The sequence below is a fragment of the Bos indicus x Bos taurus genome, chromosome 6 (assembly GCF_003369695.1).
Source record: "Bos indicus x Bos taurus breed Angus x Brahman F1 hybrid chromosome 6, Bos_hybrid_MaternalHap_v2.0, whole genome shotgun sequence".
Taxonomy (NCBI): Eukaryota; Metazoa; Chordata; class Mammalia; order Artiodactyla; family Bovidae; genus Bos; species Bos indicus x Bos taurus.
This window is the reverse complement of record NC_040081.1, coordinates 116,197,478-116,212,709: the sequence shown is the minus strand read 5'-3', so window position 1 is coordinate 116,212,709 and position 15,232 is coordinate 116,197,478.

Genomic DNA, 15,232 nt, shown 5'->3' with positions numbered 1-15,232 from the left:
GCTGCAGACCGGGGTGTCCGGTGGTGACACGGGGTTCGCAGCCCCAGGCCTGGGTGATGGGGGTGGCAGGCCAGCCTGTGGTCTCCTGTGTGTCCCTCCACAACCCAGGTGCCACCTTGGCTGTACCTTCCCAGGGTCCCAGTTTGAACCAGGGGACAACCTTCAGCCTGGAGGAGTGATGATGCTGGTGGGTCTGAGGTTCGTGGTCTGGGGGCTCCCACGTGCCATCAGCCCTAACCCTGGATGCCCCACCCTATAAACCCAGAGCTCAGGGCATGCGTGACTGTCACCAGGGTGCCAGCCAGAAGGGGGCTTGTGCTCAGAAATCTGCTCTGACTGAGAGCACAGCCCTGCACAACTCCACCCCCTGCCCAGGGGCCCAGGAAGAGGCCGGGCTCGGGGCCAGTCGTGGAGACAACAGCCCATGGGCAAGGCTCCCTGGGGAGTGTAGATGTCTCTGTCAGGGCCCAGCCCTGGAGGAGACCCTGCCCACCCACCCCCAGCACAGACAGAGCTGGAGCTGGAGGACAGGTAGAGAGGACTAGAGGAGTCCAGGAGGGCTGCCTGGAGGAGGGGGCAAGGAACAGCCCTTCAGGAGAGCCGGGGTTGGCCTGCTGGGTTAGCTGCTGCTCCAGCACAGGCCGGGTCCAGGCCCCAGGGCAGCGCTGACTCCTGGCCATTCTGGGGACAACAATGGCCAGTATTTAAATTCCAATTGAGTCAGCCTGAGTGGCCCCGGGCGTGAGAACGGGCGCCCCCACCCCCAGCCCGGGCCCCGCCCGCTGCATTCCTGCCTCCCCGGAGATGGCCGTGGCCGGGCGTCGCCAGGGGGCCCGAACGCCGCGCTCAATGGCTGGGGACAAGGGGCCATTGAGCGGTGACGGGCGGGATTGAGCCGTCAGCGCCCTCTGCTCAGGACCCCTCCTCCGTCCCAGCCCCCTTCCAGCGCCACTGTCAGCTGCTAGCATGGGCCCTGCGCACGGCAACACCCCCCACCCCGGGCCCGAGCGGACGTGGGCCTCGGGCCTCGGGCCCCTTGACTGACCCACTGACCACAGGGCCGGTCAGTCTCCTCACTTGCCCCACCACAGTCAGAGAGTGGCATCTTAATCGGATCATGTCACGCCCCCGCCCAGAGCCTGGGGGCTGCCCCCGCCCCGGGATGGGGATCGAAGGCCAGCTCCTCCTCCGTCCACCAGCCAGCTGACCTCGCCCCGCCCGACCATCCCTTCCCCGCCCCCTCGCTGCCTGGAGGCGCCCAGCAGGCCTGCCCACCAGCTGCCCTATTCCTGCCCTGCAGTCTCCCCTGGGTGCGCCTCCCCGCGTCCATCACCTGGACCATCAGCCCTGCAGGTGCTCCGTGCCCGGCGCCCATCCTGAGCCGGCCCTCGGGGTGTCCTCACACAGCCGAGGAATCCAGGTTTCCGTGCAAATGAGCCGTTGGCCACGTGCCCAGGACCCCAGAGAGGGCACGGTGCCCTCACATAGCCCTGCAGAGGGGAGGGCAGGGGAGGCGCGCCTGGCTCCCCCTGGGGAGGTGTGAGGCCCTGAGACCACCCCCTCCTTGGATCTGGGGTCCCCCCCCCGGCCCCCCCGCCCCAGGGAGCCACAGAGGTCGGGGGCGGGCCAGGGGGCTCCTGTCAACGTCCATGTCCAGCCGGACAGGGTCACCGGGCAGGGTGCTGGTCCTTTGAGGCCGGGCTCAGCCCTTCCTCTCTACAGGCCGTGCCGGGGGCCTCATCTCGGGCCCCCGGGGGAGGCTGTCGGGCAGGGCGCCAGGGAACCTGAGCCCAGGAGGGGTGGTCCCAGGAGGCGGGGGAGCCCAGCGGGCACAAAGTGCCGGCGGCCCGGCCCCCGCTGGCGAGAGCTCACGGGCCGGATAGGCTGGCGCGGGGCCTGCAGGCGGCATGGGGCGGACACCTCCTTCCTTCCTCCTGGGAAGAGGAGCTCCCCCGCTGTGGCCTGGGGTGGGAGGGCTGCCAGGGGTCCAGAGAGAGTGGGGGTGTCCTTGGGCAGGATGGGCAGCCTGCCAGCTCTGCTGTGTACCCCAGGTGGTCACAGGGGCCTCCCTCCCCAAGACAGACAGGTGTCAGGGCACCCAGGCGAGTAAGGTGGGACGGTGTGGGGCGCGGGGTCTGGGCCTTGTGGGAACCTCCAGGAAGGTGCGGGGGGGAAGTCTCAGGCAGGCCTCCCCGCATGCTCTGGCCACACTGACTGCATGGACCACCCCCGCCCCACCCCCAGGGCTCCGAAGAGCGGCCTGAGAAGTCATCCTCACCCTCCGGACCTGATCCAGGGCCAAAGGGCCAAAGGCGGGAATAGGAAGCCTGCTGCTAGGGACAGCTGCCCGAGGTACCACTGGCCCTCTGCCTGCACAACGCATCCAGAATGCAGCCCACTCCCCCCAAGAAGCCCCTCCAGGCTCCAGCCTCTGCCCTGAGACCCTGGTCAGATCAGCCCCACCCCAGCTCGGGACCCTGCCGCAGCTGACACCCTGCTGGAAGGAAGCCCCCCGGCTGCCTTCCCCTCCCGCACCCTGGCTGCTAGGCCCCCGGCCTGGCCCTGTGCATCCCCCTGCCCGGCTCGGCTCTGTCGCCGGTGGACATCCATGGTCAGCCCGTGCGGCCGCCGTCCTCGCATGGAGGGGCCCCTGACCCCCAGCCCGCACCACCGCGGGGCGTGTCCTGCGACCATCCAACCCTGGAGGCCGGCCTCGGTCTGTGTCCTCCTGGGAGCTCCCAGGGCTGTACGCAGCACGGGCGCACAGAGGCGCTGAGGGGCGGCCACAGAATGGGGGAGGAGCGCTGACTCTTGTGTCCGGCGCTGGCGCTGAGGCGGGGCCCAGCACGGGAGGCCCTCGGTGTGGCTGGGGAGCCCAGGCCTGGCCCCTCGCTGCCCCACGTCTCGAGGGCACCCAAGTCAGGACCCCCAGGGCCCGCCCAGCTATCCTCGCCGGCCCCACAGGCCTGCCGGTGGCCCCTTCGTGAGAACCCTTGCCAACTTCGCCTTTGACAGGAAGCACGGGGCTGGCTGGGCCAGCGGAGTGGGGTGTGCAGCCCCCGGGGCCGCTTGCCCAGGGCCCCTGCTGGCCTCCATCTCTCGCTCCTCGTCAGGCGGGTGGCGCTGGGGAGACGGCCAGGCCTTGGCTGTGTGCAGAGGACAAGGACATGCTGCTGGGGCAGCTCTGGGACTGCCCACCCTGGGGGCCAGCCTCCCGATGGGCCCCATCCGGGGGCCAGCCTCCCGATGGCCCCGCCCCAGGGGCTGGCCTCCTGGTGGGCCTTGTCCTGGGGCCAGCCTGGTGGGCCCTGCCCTGGTGGCCAGCCTGGTGGGCCTCGCCTTGGGGGCCCACACAGCCCAAGGCCCATCCCTGCTCTGCGGCCTCTGCTGCCTCCGGGTTGAGCCAGGCTCCTCACTGCCAACCCCTCACCCTCCGCCCTCCCAAGCCCCGGGGCGACTCCACACCGCGGGCCGTGTCCAGGCTGTGGGGCCAGAGAGGGGCTCCCTGGAGCTGAGCTTTCCTCTGGGCGCTTGCCCAGGGCTGAGAGGGCACAGCTGGCCCTGCAGGAGCCCTGAGCCTGAGCAGGTGAGGTGGGTGCCAGGGAGGTGAGGGGGCTGGGCTCCAGGGAGAAGAAGGCCCTGCCGGGTGGTGGTGGTCTCAAGGTACATGAGGAGTGGCCGGCAGGAGGGTGGTCAGGGAGGGTGCTGGTCAAGCCCCCTGCCTGGTGGGGGTTCAGTTGGGAGCCCACGCTGGGCAGGACTATCTACCTACAGAGGAGGAGGGATGGAGGGGTCAGGGTGGGGTGGGGCGGGGAGGCCTGTGTGGCCCTGTCAGGCGGCTCCGGGAGGCGACAGGAGTCAGCAGGGCTCGGCCCAGCCCGGAGGCCCTGCCCCACCCCTGTCTCCCCGTGCCCAGGCCTGGGCCAGCTCCTTGAGCCCCCTATAACCCTGGGCACCCCTCAGCTCCTCTTTGCCTGGGGTGGGGTCCGGGCCCCAGCTGGGGGTGACCAGCATGGCTCAGCCCCTGTTCTGAGGTCATGAGGTGGCTCTCCAGTCCCTTCTGGGGCCTACCTGCAGGGTGGGGCCCTGGTCTCAGCCCTGGTCTCAGACCTGAGAGGGAAGGAGGCCACAGATGCCCAAGGGCTCCCCATCTCGCCAGCCACAGCCCATAGCAGCATCTTCTTTCTCTCCTTGTCCTGGCTGCCAGGGAACTCAGGATCCATGCAAGTGCAAAAAATCTGCCCCCCAAAGGCTCAGGATATGGAACAATGGACCGGTTCCAAATTGGGAAGGGAGTACGTCAAGGCTGTATATCGCCACCATGCTTATTTAACGTCTATGCAGAGCACATTATGAGAAACGCCAGGCTGGATGAATCACAAGCTGGAATCAAGATTGCCAGAAGAGATGTCAATAACCTCAGATAGGCAGGTGACACCACACTTATGAAGAAAGCAAAGAGGAGCTAAAGAGCCTCTTGATGAAAGTGAAAGAGGAGAGTGAAAAAGTAGGCTTAAAGCTCAACATTCAAAAAATTAAGATTATGGCATCCAGTCCCATCACTTCATGGTGAATAGACGGGGAAAAAGTGGAAACAGACTATTCTCTTGGGCTCCAAAATCAATGGGCACAGTGAGTGCAGCCTTGAAATTAAAAGACACTTGCTCCTTGGAAGAAAAGCTATGACCAACAAAGACAGCATATTAAAAAGGAGAGATGTTAATTTGCCAACAAAGGTCCGTATAGTCAAAGCTTTGGTTTTTTCCAGTGGTCATGTATGGATGTGAGAGTTGTACTATAAAGAAGGCTGAGCGCCGAAGAATTGATGCTTTTGAACTGTGGTGTTGGAGAAGACTCTTGAGAGTTGCTTGGACTGCAAGGAGATCAAACCAGTCCATCCTGAAGGAAACCAACCCTGAATGTCCATTGGAAGGACTGATGTTGGTGGTGAAGCTCCAATACTTGGCCACCTGATGCGAAGAACTGACTCACTGGAAAAGACCCTGATGCTGGGGAAGATTGAAGGCAGGAGGAGAAGGGACGACAGAGGATGAGATGGTTGGATGGCATCACCGACTCAATGGACGTGAGTTTGAGCAAGCTCCGGGAGTTGGTGATGGACAGGGAGGCCTGGAGTGCTGCAGTCCATGGGGTCACAGAGTTGGACACGACTGAGCAACTGAACAGTAACACACGGGCTTAGGAATGCTCCTTTTTTCTTGGCCTAAATAAATCCACTGTGAAAAAGGTGTGTCTTCTCAGCAGCTTGAAGCTCAAACCTGCACGGCAGACGCCCTTGGGCCTGCTCCCGCAGATGCGATCTCCTTCTGTCTCAGCCCCGATGCCTGGATGGGGACCCAAGGCCCCCGCCCCTCAGCCCCAGCAGAGCCTCCGCCCGTGGACCTGCAGTCCTAGTCCTCATCAGGACGGCTCCTGGACCGGGGTGGGGCAGCTCTGAGCCACTCTGTGTTCTTCCAGCTGGCCAGCCCAGATCCTGCCCTGTCCCCATCCAAGCACCCAGGCCACGTGTCTGCAAGGCAAGGACCTGGGCTCTTCCCTGAGCCTGAGCTGCCTCCTAGGAGGAAGGGTGCCCTTTGTGCTCCTGAGAGCTTCTAGTGGAGGCCAGCCTTGGAGACCTGGGCAGAGCTGCCATGGTGAGTGCTGGACTTGGTGATGTGTCCTGCTCTGAACAGGGGACACGCCTGGCATCCCACTGGACTCGCTGAGGTCTGCCCTGCCTGGGTGCTCCCGGAGGGCAGGGCCCTGGCCGGAGGCGGGTGGCTGGGGGCTCGGTGGGCACCGGGGCCCGGCGGGTGACCCCGGGAAGATGGCTTTGTTCGGGACACCATCAGTGGGCCGCTGTGCTCCGCTAGTCCTGCCCACCTGGCAGGACAGCCGTGGCCTTGCCAGCCGGCCCCAGCCCCAGCTGGCAGCAGCTGGCAGCCGCACGTGGCCGGGGGTTGCTGCTCATCCTGGGGGCGCTGTGGGAGCCCCACCCGAGCAGAGAGGAAGCCCCGCATGTGGCCAGCTGTCCCCCAGGCTCTGCTCCGGGCCGCGAGGGAGGGCCGGTGGCCGGCTCTAGCCCCGCAGCTGCTCTGGCCCGAGAGCCCTCGCCTTTCTTGGGGCCGCAGGGCCTGCTTTCTCGGGGCCAGAGGCCTCCAGTCCCAGCGCCCAACGCCAGGTTGGCAAGGGCTCAGGAGACTCAGCCGGACTCTGTCCCCCGGTCACCTCGGGCTCCGCACCTCGAATACGGGGACTCCCAGGAGTCCAGGATAGAGGGCGGAGCCCCGGGGGGCAGCACTAAAGACCTGGGTGGAGGCTGGGTGGCGTGGGGGGAGAGGGCCTGGCTGAGGCCTTTGCAGGCCCGGCCGTGGGGGGCTGCAGGCAGACTCGGCAGTGGGTTTCCAGTCCCTGGGTAGGGGGCAGCCGTCTGGAGGACAGGGGCTGAGACCACGGCCGTGGCGGCAGAGACGGTGCTGCAGTTGAGTAGCAAGGTCTGCCAGGGCACAGGCTGGCACCAGTGGCCTGCGTGCTACAGCTTTCCCCTGGGACAGCCCCTGACCCCTCAGCGCCAACCCTGTGGGTCACAGACGTACATCCCAGAAACCTCGTAGCCTCTGCCTCAGGGGCTCGGCCCAGGTCTCTGAGTCAGCTGGCTGCTGGTGGGGGCCCACCTGGTTCTGGAGGAGCCCCTCTATGGTGGAACTGCAGGGGGCACAGGAAGGGACCGGGCCAGCCCGCCCAGTCACCTCGGCCCGTGGCTCTTCCCCCCTTTGCCATCCTCACTTCATGAACAGGCCGCAGCCACCCCTCAGGAGCCCGCAGAGCCGGGACCACCTCCCTCTGGGCGGGGAGGGTGGGTCTGGGCGGGGCTGGAGGGCACCTCTGTCGGCGGCCTGTGGCAAAGCAGCAGGTGGTCGCGGGCCTGGCCCCCTGCTGCTGAGGGTCATCTGGGGGTGGGAGGGCCCGAACCGAGAGGCCCCGGGGGTGGGCCGGCCCCCGTCGAGTCTCCACCTGCCTTAGGAGCTGGGTTTCTGGCTCTACCAGTTCTGTGGGCTCAAAGCAGAGAGCGGCCTGCAATCCCTGGAGCAATTTACGAGAAGTGTCTGGGCTGCGTGGTGGGTATGAGCATACGTGTCTGTGTGTGTGTGCAAGTAAGCACATCTTAGGGGAAGGAGAGACACTCTGAGCCCCCAGGTCCGCAAGGCCAGGTGTCCAGGGGCCTCCCCAGAGTGGGCGCTGCAGAGTCACAGGGAGCTGACGGGAGGGCTCCTGCCACCCGCCTGTGACCCCTGGTGGGGAGCTGCCTTGTTCTGGGGGCTGGACTAAGGCTGTCCTGGCGGTGACGGTGGACGGGCCAGGGCTGGACAAGGTTAGGGCAGGGACGAAGGCGTGGGAACCAGGGGATATCTGAGGCTTTCCACCAGCTCTTGGTTTTAAAGATTCGTTGCTCTCTGCAACCTCAGTAGGGGGCTTCCCAGGCGGCTAAGAGGGTAAAGAGTCTGTCTGCAGGAGACTCAGAAGACACCGGAGACGGCGATGGCGCCCGCTCCAGTGCTCCTGCCTGGAGAATCCCAGGGACGGAGGAGCATGGTGGGCTGCAGCCCATGGGGTCGTGAAGAGTCGGACACGACTGAGCGACTTCACTTTCACTTTTCACTTTAATGCATTGGAGAAGGAAGTGGCAACCCACTCCAGTGTTCTTGCCTAGAGAATCCCAGGGACAGGGGAGCCTGGTGGGCTGCCGTCTATGGGGTCGCACAGAGTCAGACATGACTGAAGCGACACAGCAGCAGCAGCAGCAGCAGCAACAGAAGACACAGGTTCAATTCCTGGGCCGGAAGATCCCCTGGAGGAGGAAGTAGCAACCCACTCCAGTATTCTTGCGTGGAGAATCCCATGGACAGAGGAGCTGGGTGGGCTATAGTCCATAGGGTCGCAAAGAGTCAGACACGACTGAAGCGACCAGTATGCACGCATGCACACACACAGGCACGCACCCTCGGTGAAGCCCTCCCAGGGGGCTCAGTGGTAAAGAAACCACCTGCGATGCAGGAGCTGCAGGAGATGTGGGTTCAATCCCTGGGTCAGGAAGATCCCCTGGACAAGGAAATGGCAACCCGCTCCGGTATTCCTGCCTAGACAATCTCATGGGGGCTACAGTCCGCCGGGGTTGCAAAGAGCTGGACAGGATTGGATGACTGCGTGCACATGCCCCACCCTCGGTGGGCTGGATGCAGCTAGGAGGCCACCCAAGTACCTGGTGGGGGTGCTGCTTCACCCCAGCATGGAGTGTGGACAGCCCCTCTCCTAGCCAGCCCTGGTGAGGCCTGTCCCCCAGCTGCACCTGGCCATGGGCACAGAATGTGGCCCGCCGATGGCAGGGGCGTAAGCTGGGGCCCTGGACTCTTCATGCCCTGGGGCTGGGTGCCTGGCCCTTGGCCAGGATAAGCAGGCCCCCCACCAGAACAATAAACATTGAGCACCAAGGCCAGCCCAAGGCCTAAGCCCTGGGGGCTTCTCTGAGGGCAAGCATCGCAGGAGGCGACCTGTGCAAGTCAGGGCAGGGTGCCCGGGAGCAGCAGGACTTCACAGCCACAGCACGTGGGGAGGCCTCCTTGACGAGCTGTGTGCCCCTCTGACCTGACGAGCTGTGTGCTCCTCTGGAGCGGGCAGACAGCGTCTCTGTCCACCTGAGCTTCCTCTTCTCAGCTCCACAGGTCCACGGGGCCGGGGGCAGCCCGCCTTTGTGGCTAGTCTGGGAACTGGGCTGGCTCAGAGTCTGCAAGGCCAAAGGTGGCCCTTGGCCAGGTGATGGGGACGGCTGTGGGGACGGGGACACCCAGATCCCTGTGCGGAGGCTGTCAGCTGGAGCGGCAGGGCACACACGCACGAGCACACACACACACGTGCAGACAGGTGTGCGAGCCTGGGCCGGCTGTGCTGGGATCTGAAGCCCTGCCCTCACAGGGCACGCTCTCAGGCATGGTGGGGACCCCGCCCAGTCTTGCTCTGACCCAGCTTCCCGGGCCCGGCCCGGCCCTCACTGCTCGGGCGGGCGGGTGGCGTCCACAGCAGGAGCTTGCAGGGCTAGTCAGCAGGACAGGAGGCTGGGGCCCACAGAAGCTTGATGGGCCTCTGCTGGCTCCCCATGCTGAGGGCTTGGGCCCAGGCTGCCCCCAGAAGCCAGGAGGCTGGCGGACACACGCACACACGTGCGTGCAGACGTACGAGAGTGTCCGCGTGCCTGGCTCCCCCCGGGCCGCTGGGCCCACCTGCCCGCTGTCGCAGTCACTCGCTGTACTGCCCACCCTGGGGGTGGACCACATGGTCCAGAGACCCAGCCCCATGGCCCTCCACTGCTGACCAGGCAGGGCGCTCCCTGGCCACGCGCTTGGGGAGGCTAGTCAGGGCCTTGTCGGAGACCAGGGCCCTGCGGGGCTGTGGATCAGGGCTGTGCTGGACGGCCTGGGAGGCATCTGGAGCGGGTGGGGGAGGGTTAGGCTGGGAGGCAGGACTGGAGGCTGCTGGGATGGGAAGGGAGCTCTGGCCAGATAAGGCTCTTTGATCTGAGCTGAGACAACCCAGACCCTCATCCTGAGATAACCTTGGCCTGGGGCACTCCGCCCCCACCCAGTCTGGCTTGAGGCTGACCCTGGGCCAGGGAGGGTGGGGGTGACTGGTCCTCAGGGCAGGTGTGGCTGGAAACTGGAGCAGGGTTGGCCCGAGCCGAGCCCTGGGGGTGCTCCCTGGAGCAGTGTGGCAGCAGGAGGGGAGCCTGGGGCGACCCCGGCCCCAGAGCTTTGGGGGTCTCACCTGGCCAGGAGGCCGCCCCCACCCATTTTCACCCCAAGCCTGGGGGTCCCCAGGAGGCCACTCCCTGGCGGTGGGCTGCTGGGTGGTCCGGTCTCAGCTGGGCACAGAGCAGGTATGGGCGTGGCCCTGCGGGCAGGGGGTGGGGGTCGTTTGTCTCACTCAGCCGCCCGCTGCCTGGGCGGTGGTTGGCTGTGTGCGCGTCCCCCAGGTCTATCTGGACCACGCCCTCAGCGCCTGCAGGCCAGGCTGGGAGGACAATAAAGTTGTCAGCGGACTTGGGCTCTGGGGCAGGCAGGCAGGGGCGGGGGGCTTCAGGAGGCCCCTCAGAGATGTCTCTATTAGGGGGCCTCTGAGCACTGGGAGGGGCCAGCGTGGGCAGAGGTGGCCCTCAGACACAACGCAGGCCAGAGGCGCACCCTCCAGCAGCACTGGCCCCACTGGCCCCAGGACTCGGCCCCGGAGGGCTGGCCGTTAGGCAGAGGAGCCCCCGGAGGCTGGGGGCCAGGGGTGGGGGGCGAGGAGGAGGCCAGGGCATCTGCCCCCCTGGCCCTGGAAGACCTCCCTCTGGGAGGACCGCTTGGCCTGGCCCTGAGCGAGCGCCCAGCAGACGGTGTGGGGCAGACCCCGGGGAGGAGCTCCACGCTGCTTCGCCTCAGTGTACCCTTGTGTGAAACGGGCCGTGCTGGCCTCTCAGGCAGCTCTTCAGCTTAAATACGTGCCTCCCAGAGCCCGTGTGCGCCATGGCTCCTGGGGCTCCAAGCACCCCATCAAGGCCTGGGGGTGCTCAGAGAAGCCCCATTTCCCTGGGTGGGGGGGTGTGACTATAGCAGGTTTCCCGCAGGAGCATGTTCTTGGGCAAGATCCCTCACGAACTACAGTCCCTCTCCTTAAAGCCCCAACACCTGGGCTTCGGAAGGAGTCCCGGGGACCACCGCTCCCATCCCTCCTTCCCAGCGGCTACTGGGGGAGATAGAAGGCCGTGGGGTCTGGGGTTAGCAGAGTCCAGCCAAAGCCTTCTCTCCCAGAACCCCAGGGCCACACAGTGCAGGAACACGCACCTTCCCCAAGGCCAGGAAACCTCCCTGCAGTGGGCAGTGCGCCTGGTCACTGTGTCCCCAGGGAGGCTCTGCCAGCTGCAGCTCCACGCCCCAGGGTCCTCCCCTGAGGCTCCACGCCCTGGGGTGCCCCCGCTGCGGCTCTTCGCCCCCGGGTTCCCCCCCCCCACGCCTCCGTCACACAGGACCGACACTGCATCCGGTGTGAGCAGGTGGCCCCTGTGGGCTCTTTGCCAGGGGCCACATAACCCCAGAATTCGGTCCTTCTGTCCCCAGGTCCACCCCAGGTTGTGGGGTGCCCCAGTCTGCCTCCTGGGGGGTATGTCCTGGCCCCAGCCTGGACCAGACAGTGTCCACAGCCTCCAGCCACAGACGCTGAGGCCACTGCCACCTGTGGGATCCTGTGGCCACTCTGAACTCCTGGGTTCTGGCTGGCAGCAGGCGGACGCTGGTCCGTGGGTGACCCGTGCAGGGACTGGCAGGGCCAAGAGCAAAGAATTGAGGTCCCCCCGCCCCGGGAGGGCATGTGGCTGAGGCTCCCGGAGCAGGTGACCACCCCCTCCCGGGAGGGCCAACAGGACCCAGGGGAAGGGGCATTGCTCGGAGGGCGAAGGCTGCCTGGCGGACGGAGGAGGGCGTGACGTGCTGTGGGGCTGGCCTGGCGGCCGGGGATGGATTCCTAATTCAGCCGGAGCCTGTGGAGTCAGCCTTGTTTATTCTTGGCAGGAAGGCTGGTCCTGGGGGGTGGGGGCAGGGGGAGTAAAACCTTTTCAAAAAATAATAATAATAAAAACGCTCATTTAGAAGGCTCCCAAGACGTGCTGAACTCCAAAAGGGTCCTGGAAAAAATGCTGAGAAGGTTTAAGTGTAAATGGACCCAAAACACCATAATTAAATTTCCCTTAAATTTACCAGAGTTTGGGGTCAAAGAAAAAATAAAACTTAGGGAAAATACACTTGAGGTTTCAGGCAAATGCCAAGCGCTTAGGAAAATAGATTTCTGAGCTGCTCAGCGGCTACCGGCCTGGCCCCCGCCAGCCCCGGGAGCTGTGGAGGCCTTAACCCCTCCCTGGCCAGCTGTGGTCCTTCTCCACCGCCCTCCTTCCCCAGCCCACCCCCCTGGGGGCCACCGGCGCACCGTGCTGGCCCTCCCCGGCCAGACTCTCCCCCAGCCAGCACCTCCTGCCCTTGTGCGCTTTGAGGCAGCCCTCTGTGCCAGGCTCCAGTGAGGGGTTGGGGGGTAGACCTCCCTGGCCCCTCCCCCTAGCTGGGATGGCACTCAGGAGAACCCACGCCACAACCCCGCCCGCCCACCGTCACTCTCCTGTCCACAGACAGCACTGCTCTTTTATTGCTCATCTGGGAGCAACCACATTTTCCAAACCTGAAGTCAGGATTTGAGGCCTAGCATTCAGCGTGAACCAAGGGCAGGAATATCTGCACCGGTGCTGTCAGCGCACATCCGAGAAGACAGCCTCCAACAACACGTGATTCACGGTGTTGCCCTTTTTGCTCAGCCTGCCAGGAAGCTCGGAGCTAAAATTATGGACCTTGTACAACAGTTAGTGTTGGCCAGTGGACCTTGGAATTTCTCTTTTCCATGTTCTTTAAAATCTCTGCTATAATGAGCAAGTCAACTGTGCTTTTTATTTTCAGAGAATGAATTTAAAAGGCAGAAATCACCCACGATGTACACCAGGGCTTCCCTGGTGGCTCAGATGGTAAAGAATCTGCCTGCAGTGCAGGAGGCCACATTTGATCCCTGGGTTGGGAAGATCCCCTGGAGAAAGGAATGGCTGCCCACTCCAGTATTCTTGCCTGGAGGATTCCATGGACAGAGGAGCCTGGCAGGCTATAGTCCATGGGTCACAAAGAGTCAGACACGACCTCTCTCAGGTCCGCTTGTTTTTCCTTGGGGGGAGGGACCTAGTTCAGCCCAGCCCAGCAGGGTGTCCCAGGGGCCCCTGCTCATCCCTTGTTGACCTGCTCTGAGTCCTGGGCCCTGACAGCAGGCAGGGGTGGCGGTGACTTCCAAAGATGGGGGGGATGTGTGCTGGGAGAAGGGGAGAGCTCAGAGACTGAGCCGCCCCTGCGGGGGTTCCCCAGAGCCTCCTGGAAGAGGAGCTGGGCACTGGACACCTGAAGGCCTCGGTCTCCCCCAGCCCAGTCCCGAGTTCACGGCAGCCCCTCCCTGGGCCTTAGTCCCTGAGGGGGTTGAGCGGGAGGCTCTGGCTGGGGCTCCCCTGCCCTGGGCCCCCGGCTTAGCTCTGGCATTGACGGGTGCCCGTTGGGCACTGTGGCGGCCACGGTGGGCAGGAGAGCTGTGGATGCAGGCGGGGCGGGGATTGAAACTGCCTCGAGCTGAGTGCACCTTGGCGCCGTGCACCCAGTGTCGGCCCAGGACGGGCTCGGGGTGAGGAGGGGCGGAGGGGGGTGCTGGGTGCTGACAGCCCGCTGGGATCCGCACCCAGGGCCCACGGCAGCCCGCTCACCCGCACAAGCCCCAGCATGCAGGGCCGCCCAGCTCTGACTCACCCACTGGGCTGGGCTGGGCCCGGCTGCCCTCAGCCTCCACACCCACCTTCCTTCCCAGTGCTGTGGTCCTTGGGAGGTGGGGTCAGTGTTTGGGGGGTGGGGAGTGGGCAGGGAGGGGTCAACAGCAAGCCCTGGGCTCCAGTGGGCCTGAGGAGGACTCAGCCTGGCCGAGCTACAGGGGGTCTCGGGGGAGATGCCCTGTCAACAGGCTGTGACGAAACCCTGGCTACCAGGGGCACTTTGGAGGCCGCCTCCACTGGCCATCCCAGGGAACCGGCATGGGGGCACTCCTGCGTCTGAAGAAGGTCCCGTGGGACAGCTTGCTCCAGCTGAACGTGCTGACTTGGAAACAATAATTGTGAACAAATAAATTATTTTGTCAAGAAGAATAAAAATGCCTTCGAGCAGTGCCCTCCCCTGGTGACAAGGGTGGGGCCAAGTGGGCAGCGACTCCTCCGGGGCTGGCAAGAGCAGTGTCAGACCCTCTGGAAGCAGTTTGGCAGAGTCCTCTGCCAAGAGCCGTGAAAATGCTCCTGAACTCTGACCTAGATGCCACCCGACGGTGCCATTGGAGACAGGCTGCAGTGGAGCGACCACTTCAAACCATGGGCAGCACCGAAGGTACCAGCCACCACGGGGGGGGGGGCGTGGTGAAGGGCAGGAGGGGGCCTCCAAAAGGGAGATCCGCTCCTGGAGCCTGGGAATGCGACCTTATTTGGAAAAAGAGTCTTTTACAGTCATTAAATTAAGCTCATGAGATCAAGAGATCAGCCTGGATTATCTGGGTGGCCCTACATCCAGAGACAAGTGTCCTTATACAACAGAAGAAAAACCATGTGGCTATGGAGGGAGAGATTGGGGCGGATGCAGCCACAAGCCAAGGACAGCCAGCGGCAGGAAGAGGCGGGAAGGACCCTCCCCGAGAGTCTGAGATGGGGCTGGGGAGTGTGGGCCAGGGGACAGCCCCGCTGACACCTTGATTTCAGATTGTTGGCCCTAGAACTGGGAGAGACAAAATTTCAGCCAAGCAGTTGGTGGGAATTTGTGCAGCAGCCCTGGGAAGGGAATCCAGGGTGTCGAGCACCCAGAGGTCAACCAGGGCCCTTCGCTGGAGGAAGCGGGGGCTCACGGCCCACTCTGGGGGGCACAGTGGGAGTGCCCTCCACCCTCGCCTACTAGCAGTGCCCACCGGCCAGACCCACATGGAAGCAGATGGTGCCCCTGGCCAATCTGGGGGATGTGGGCTTGACCAGAGCAGGCAAGCCAGGCGGCACACAGCACAGGCACTGATCTGCCGGGCGGGCACAGAGCAGTCGGCCCTTCCGTGAGCAAGTCCAAGCTTGCTCTGCTCTCCGCGCGGCAGGCCAGTGAACCAGAGACGAGGGGTTGAGAGCAGGTGACTGAGAAGGTGGCACACTAACGTCTCACGAGAACGATCTTATTGGGGTCTGGATGCCAGCTTCTTTTACAGATCAGGGATGGGGGAGGTGAGGAAGTGAAGGAAAACGTCCATGAATGTTGCAAATACCTCCTAGAATGTCAAGCCTTAGGCAGGACGGTGTGTTGATTTCTTCCTCCCTGCCATCTGGAGGAAGGTGGACAGGGTTTGCAACCAAGGCACTTTTTAACAGGCAGAGGAGCAGGATTCTCCAAGGCAGGTCATTCTGTATGATTGTGATAAAAAAAATAAGGAACGGCAAGCAAGTCAAACAAATAGTTCCGACACAGAGTCAGACTTGACTTTTCCTTGTGACACTTCAGGGTCCCAAGGTCCAGCCCCAAAGGCTGGGATGTCTCCAGGCTGCACCTGGAACAGCGGATGGCTG